We start from the raw sequence: 7490 nt of genomic DNA, 5'->3' as shown, positions 1-7490 counted from the left end.
TATATATTTTGTCTACTTATACAGTATTTAATGTACTGTATATTACAACATTACATTTATATACATTTTATATTGCTGCATATTAATAAAACAATATAATTTCTTTACAGTGTAGGGAGACAACTCTTTTGGTGGACAAAATAAGTGAGGAGAATGATGAGAGGAGTGCATTAAGGGTCAAATACACTCTGCAGGAAAAGCACAATATGACTGTATCCGAGAGCAGCATAAAGAAGATTAGACGCAGCATTGGATGGAAATATGGACGTGTGAGGTTAGTACTGGACAGTACAGGAGGTAAAAGTGTTGTTTCGCAAACTGTACTGCACTGTGCCGCAAATTTTTTTTATTTCTTGTCATTACAGAGCGTACCCCATGATACGGGACGCAAACAAAATCAAGAGAGTGCTCCAGGCCCAGGCATGGATCGACAGCGGGGAGACTTTCCAGGATTGCATCTTCACTGATGAGTCTACTGTGTCGCTGGAGAGATTTGCACGATTTGCGTGCCACAAAAAAGGCCGCTTATCTTTGAAGCCGCGGCCAAAACACCCTATGAAGCTGCATGTGTGGGGTGCCATCTCTAGGCGTGGACCGGGATGCATTGTCATCTTTGAAGGTAAAATGTATCAAATATAATGTCGCCTAATGCACTGTACTTGACTAGTGTTGCCTTACCGTATGCACTGTACTGTACTATTGTGCAGTTTTTTGAGCACTTTTCTTTTCTTGCTATAGGAATCATGAATAAAGCTTACTTCCAAGACAACATTGTGCCCGAGATAGTGCAATACATCACACGCGACTTCACCAATGGTCACCGCTACTACCAGGACAACGATCCCAAGCACACTGCGTCAACTGCGCATATCCTTGAGCGTGGCATCAACTGGGTGAAGACGCCAGCGGAGTAAGTGCAGTAGACCGTGTCCCATTTTTGTTCCCCACTGTTTTTAGCTCTTAAACCAATTGTCCTTTCTTTCCAATGACAGGTCGCCAGACTTCAATCCAATCGAAATGGTCTGGCATCAGCTGAAGGACCATATCCGGAAAGAGGTGAAACCCTCCAAAAAGGATGAGTTGTTGAAAGGCATACTGAGTTTTTAGAACGATGTACTCACCGTGGAACGCTGCAATAAATATATAGACCATATTGCCACTGTGTTGCCCATTGTCATCGCGCGTAATGGCCAAGCATCAGGAAAGTAGTACTGTGCTGTAGTATTGTAAGTACAGTATGTTACAGGTAAATATGGCAAAGATTTTTTCTTTCCAGATAGTAAGAGTACTGTATACAGTAGTTAGTTTTTTCTTTACAGAGAGAGCAGCACCAGCCATTAGGTTACAGTACATAGAATTTAACAGTAGTCAGAGTATACAGTAGTTCCAGTACAGTATACAGTACACTAGTTTGACAGTACTACAGTAACTGCCTTCTACAGTAACTGCCCCATTTTTTTTCTTTCCAGAGAAAGCTGCACCAGCCACCTACTGTACAGTAGTTCTGCCATAATACAGTACAGTAACTGCACACATTTTTGGTTTTCTTGTCGTTCCAGGAAAAGCGGTGGCCTAGGGGGATGGGGGCGTTGTGTCCAGTCAAATCTGCTTGTACAGTCAAATGTACAGTATATAAACAGCAGCAATGATGTACACAAAACCTTTCCTCTCTCAATGAACTACTGTACTGCAGACAGAATGAGGAAAAGATAAAGACTAAAGAAAAATTAATTTTACTATACAGTATATACAGTACAGTATATTATACAGTACATTACAGTACTGTACTGTATATACTGTAGTATTAACTAATATTCTTATAAATGTGCATTACTCATGTTTCCCCATGGTTCACAAAGGTTTTCCAAATGGTTATCCAATTTCAAGCTGCCAAAATAACGTAATAAAGACTGCATTACTGTATGTATTATTCCTGATTATTTTTCAAATAAAATAAATATTTATTCACTTTCCTGCGAATCATAATCATTGACAGCCACCCCTACAGTGCACCAATGAATTATTTTATTTATTTATTTATAAAATATTTTACCAGGATTTATACCAGGATTTATATATTTTTATTTTAAAGATATTAAAGAATGTACTGTATTGTATTAAAAACATGTGACTGTAAACCATACAGTAGTGACTGACAAATATTTTCACACCCTGATGAAATACTGTCTCAGTGTACCCTCAATTCTCACAGTGCTTTGCACATCAGATTTACATTTCAAATTTGAGAGGGGACTTTTCAAAGCATTACCGTTCAAACAACAGGCCTCTAAGGGTTTGGGGAGGGGGATGGTGTGATTAGACGCAGGCATGCTGTGTTTGTAGCTCGGCTATGGGCGGATTAAGAAAACAATGCCAATACAGTATGCAGCAGATCAACGACCCAGTGGAGAGAGGGGGATGGTACTGTTGGCTAGCTAGGGTGACTCAGCCGATTGACGCTTGGCTAGGGAGGGATTAAAAACTCTGGAGGTGTGTGGCTGACATAGTTAACAGCAGTGTCATTTCAAAAGGCAGTTAATCATAATAATTGGATGAATAAACCCCCAAAGACAACCCCCAAATATACAGTACTGTAGTACATAAAAAGCAAGTCACTTTAACTCCCTGTGCCCATGCACCAAAAATGTTTTGTGGCAGAAGAATGTAATAAAGGCAGCAGAATGTACTGTAAAGTATAATTGTGTGTTGATGTTTTGAATTGCTGTGCACTTTATAAATGTTTCAATATTGTAAATAAATGTTTTTGTACTGACTCCACCAATAAAAGACCATGTTGAATTGCCTCACATTGTTTCCATCTGCTCCTTTGCCAGTGTAACAAATGTACTGTAGAGCCTTGCTGCACTGTTTTTTTACTGCCTGGTCGCGCAATTGGCGTAGGAACTACGGCAATTGGTGTGGGAACTAGGTCAATTGGCATGGGAACTTTTGTTTTAGGGCACCTAGAAATAAAATTTATTTGGCCCCTAGATGTTAGGAACCCCCTCACTTGACCCCAACAGGGTCCCAGCAGTAATGGCGGCGAGAAAGGGTCACGCCGGCGAGGAGGGTCCTACCATTGAGTGCAAATGGCGGAGAAAGCTTTGAACCGGCTAAGTCAGAATGAGCAGAAACCTGGAACCCACAACTCCGTTTCGGTTCGAGCTAGAGGGCCCATATTCGGTCACCATGTAGTCCTAGTTGCGGCAGGATTGCATGGCAAATTGCGACCCTCTCGTGGCAACAGAACGGAGTCAGGGTGATGTTAAAGTTTAGGTTTCTGCCATTGACTTGCATGGCAGAAAAAAAGCCACTTTGCTAATGTGCTTTTAAACTGTCTTTTGGTACCTCCGGTTCCGGGGGTCGTGCAAGGCTGATATTTTGCCACTATGGCAAGGGTCCTCCCGCATGGGGACCAGGTAAATTTCAACCCGCTCAGACCCACAGAACGGGTTATTTTACATTATATTTGCGCAATTGGCATGGGAACTACTTAGGGCCGCGGTTAAGTTCACGGGCAATTGGCGTGGGAACTTCTGTTCTAGGGCACCTAGGAATAAAATTATTTTTGCCCATAGATGTTAGGCACTGTATACCACTTTACAGTATACTGTGGAAGACAAATAATGAAACGATACTGAATATGTAGAATAAATGCATACAGTAGTTTTATTTAATCAGGGTTTATTACACAGTATACTGTACGGCCGGAAAACATCAGCATACAGTACAATATTATCCATCGAAATCCCCCCATTAGCCGTTTTCTTTTCTGAAAAAAAAACAAAAAGAAAAGTTTTAATGTACAGTACAGTACAGTAATGGTCAGCCTCCTAAAGAAGTACCCAGCCAGCCCCACCAAAATAATATGGCAACAAGACAGTACTCACCATTGAATTTCCCATTCAGCTTGCGCCGGTGCCGGTCCACTGCCAGTCCAGCTTTCTTCATCATCCACGTCGATAGTTGGCAGCGGGACTAGTCCATCTGTAGTCAGCAGGTGAGGCTGGAAATCGCTTAGGTACATGCAAGCTTCATCAAAACTGCATGCCAAATCCAGCTCAGCCTCAGGCTAAGGCTCAGGGTTGTCACTGACAGTCGGACCGTCATTGGAAGCCAGTGCTGGTGCTAGTGCTGGTGCATTGCTTGGCAGCGACTGTCGCTTCTTAGTTGGTTTTAACATGACCCTTCGCCTTTTGCCGCCTCCATGATCATAGATACGGGAAAAACCCGGTGATACACACCAATACCCTCCAACAAATTGGGGCTCAATACGGTGAAAACAGGGGTCACTACATAACCTTTTCCTTACAGCACGCTTCCACGTATGAGGAGTTGGCGAAAATTTGTAAAAGTCATATTTTTCGATAAAATACTGATAAATTTGAGCAACTGTTGCCATCTTATCCTCTGTTGCATTAATCGCGGCCCATATCAAATACGCGTAACTTCTGTCAGGTTTTTGGAAAGCAGGCTGCACTTGAACACTCATGGCGGGTGGTTCTCTGGAGAATAGTGTAACACAAACTAAAACTGGTCTTTGTCTTTCTTTAATATGAAAAGCCTAAAATTATACATTTTGGCAACTCTTCCTTCAGTCTCAAGGCCAAGGCCAAGTTACAATGGCACACTGTGGTACAGTATCTTTATTAAACGAAACACCTGCAAGCCGACACATTACTGATTCGGCGCATTACAAGTCATGAATTTATGCCATCTGGCGGACACGCGAAGCATTGCAGTCTAGTAAATCCTGAACCATTATTAATTAACACATCAACCGCGCGTCAGCCGGGCATGACCCCTGGCTGGGAAGGCAAAAGGAGTCCGGCATGCTCCGGGTGAAAAGTGTCACATTCCAGGAACATGCCAGGTACAAGCCAGTGATTAGTAAGAATAAAGTCTGCCGCAGCAGTAAGCCATAAAATAATAAACCTTTGGGGTCTTTTGGGGTCTTCTGGGGTCTTCTCCGTTTTCTTCCGTCTTCTTCCATCTTCTTACGCCACACCCTTCTTCTCTTCTTAGGAGGGGAGATGTTCCCTCCTCGGCGACTAGCTTCAAAATAAGGCGACATGGGCTTTTATAGGCCTATGATGTCACATTTTGGTCAAATGTTTCACACGGTCCTGATTGGGCCATGAAAAACATGTGATTTGGCCGACCAAAAAAAATGATGACGTCATTTTAAGGCAATGAAAGCACAGCCAGTTAGAATGGCTTTGCTTCAATTGCCTTTAAGATGACGTCATTAAAAGAAACATGGCCGGTCTCACATGGTACGGTAGCCTATCAGAGCGTGGGAAATACATCCCAACTCTGATTGGCTCTAGTACCATGTGACAGGCTTTCAAAGACGTCACATCCGTTCTCCCCCAAGCCTCTGTCACATGGTCTCGGGCACCCACTACTTCAGGAGTTACAGGCCCCTTTATGGGGTGCCGGTATCCCCTGCAGAATTTAAATGTCCCGGTCACGTGACACGGGAGCTTTAAAGTGCAGGGGATACCGGCACCCCATAACGGGGCCTGTAACTACTTAAGTAGGGGGTCCTCGGACCTGAAACCAATGCGGTTCAGCTCGGGAGACCCGCTGCTCATGTACACAATTATTAAAATGTATTTATTTAGTGTACGTTCGCCTGTAACAGCCTTGCATGGATTGGCAAATCTCCATGCAAATGTTACAGGCGGCTTTTTTTTCTATGAGCTAACGTACGTAAAGGTTAAGAACGCTAGCAGGGGGAAAAAAAGCAACTCGTACGCTGTGGCTGTTCTGAGCTATTTTGAGCAGATACGTTAAAAAATGGCCTATAGGTGTTTATGCACAGATATGTATGCATATGTATGTGTATGTACATATGTACATATATATGGACATGTGTATATATATATATATATATATATATATATGTATATATATATATGTATATATATATATATATATATATATATATATATATATATATATATATATGTATATATATATATATATATATATATATATATATATATATATGTATGTATGTATGTATGTATATATATATATATATATATATATATATATATATATATGTATGTATGTATGTATGTATGTATGTATGTATGTATGTATGTATGTATGTATATATATATATATATATATATATATATATATATATATATATATATATATATATATATATATATATGTACAAGGGAAAGTTTATTTGGATATGTATATGGATATATAGATATATATATATATATATATATATATGTGGATGTGTATATGTTTGTATGTGCCCATATAGGTTATATGCCCACAGTAGCGAATATATAGTGTATATAGTTAAGCATAGGTATATTTTAGTTATATAGGAACAGTTAGTTCAAATTATATAAATTACATACTATATGACAATGGACGGTCTAGACAAATCTGAAAGCGGACGATTTAGACAAATAATAAAAATGACAGGTTGGATGAGTGCGGAATTCTGACGGGTTTGACAAGGTTGATTAGTTAGTTTGTTAAGTTAATTAGGACAGATACGTTTTATATGTGTTATATATATGTGATACCAGTTTACAAGTTTTACATGTTGTACAATATAAATATGATGCCGGGGGAGCTACTCTCCTTCGTGCATGTACCCCCTTTTTCGGTCCTCAGTTTGGAAGGACCGTTATCAAGACCCAGGGTGGTTGATCTCCACTTTAGGAGACTGGCCCATCATGAATTTGGAGCCAGACACCCCACCCTCTGGGCGCAGGAGCTACTCTCGGGGGCTCCCGAGATACGCTCTTGTATCCTGTGTTTTTCTTTTTTATTATTTATTTTTTTCCCACCTTTTATTTTCCCTCCACCCTTTCCTGCCGCAATCCCATCATTGTTGCCCATGTATTGTCTACCTATCCCCACCCTTTCCCTCACCCCTCCCTCCCTAGGATGTATGATATCCAGCCACCACATCAAGCTGACATAGCAGGTATGAATATTACTGTAAGAAACCCCAGGAAAAACATCAAGAGTAAGTACAATGCTCACTTTACATATTTTCTCTTACACATGAAAAATGGCGCTTACATGTATTTCACATAATGTAAAGGGCTTTAATAGCCCGATCAAAAGAAAGCTGGCTTTCACAGATTATAAGAGAAAAAAGACGGAGGTGTTATTCTTGCAGGAGACGCACTTCAGCAAGAATAACTCACCTGGGTTTTTAGACAAAGGCTTCACTCAATTTTACATGGCTTCAGCATCTGTCAAGAAAAGAGGAGTGGCCATTTTATTCCATAATACCATACCCTTTGTACTCCAGACAATTAAGAAAGACGCAGAAGGTCGCTATCTCATTCTCACTGGAACAATCCATGAACAGCCCATAACATTGGCCTCCATATATGCTCCTTGTGTACAAGAGGCATCTTTCTTTGACAGATTCTTTCGCCTGTTGAGTTCAGTAGCTAAAGGATATATCATAATTGGAGGAGATTTCACATTACGATGCA

This window comes from Ascaphus truei, chromosome 20 (genome assembly GCF_040206685.1).
Source record: "Ascaphus truei isolate aAscTru1 chromosome 20, aAscTru1.hap1, whole genome shotgun sequence".
NCBI classification, from domain to species: Eukaryota; Metazoa; Chordata; class Amphibia; order Anura; family Ascaphidae; genus Ascaphus; species Ascaphus truei.
Note: the sequence above shows the minus strand (reverse complement) of the source record.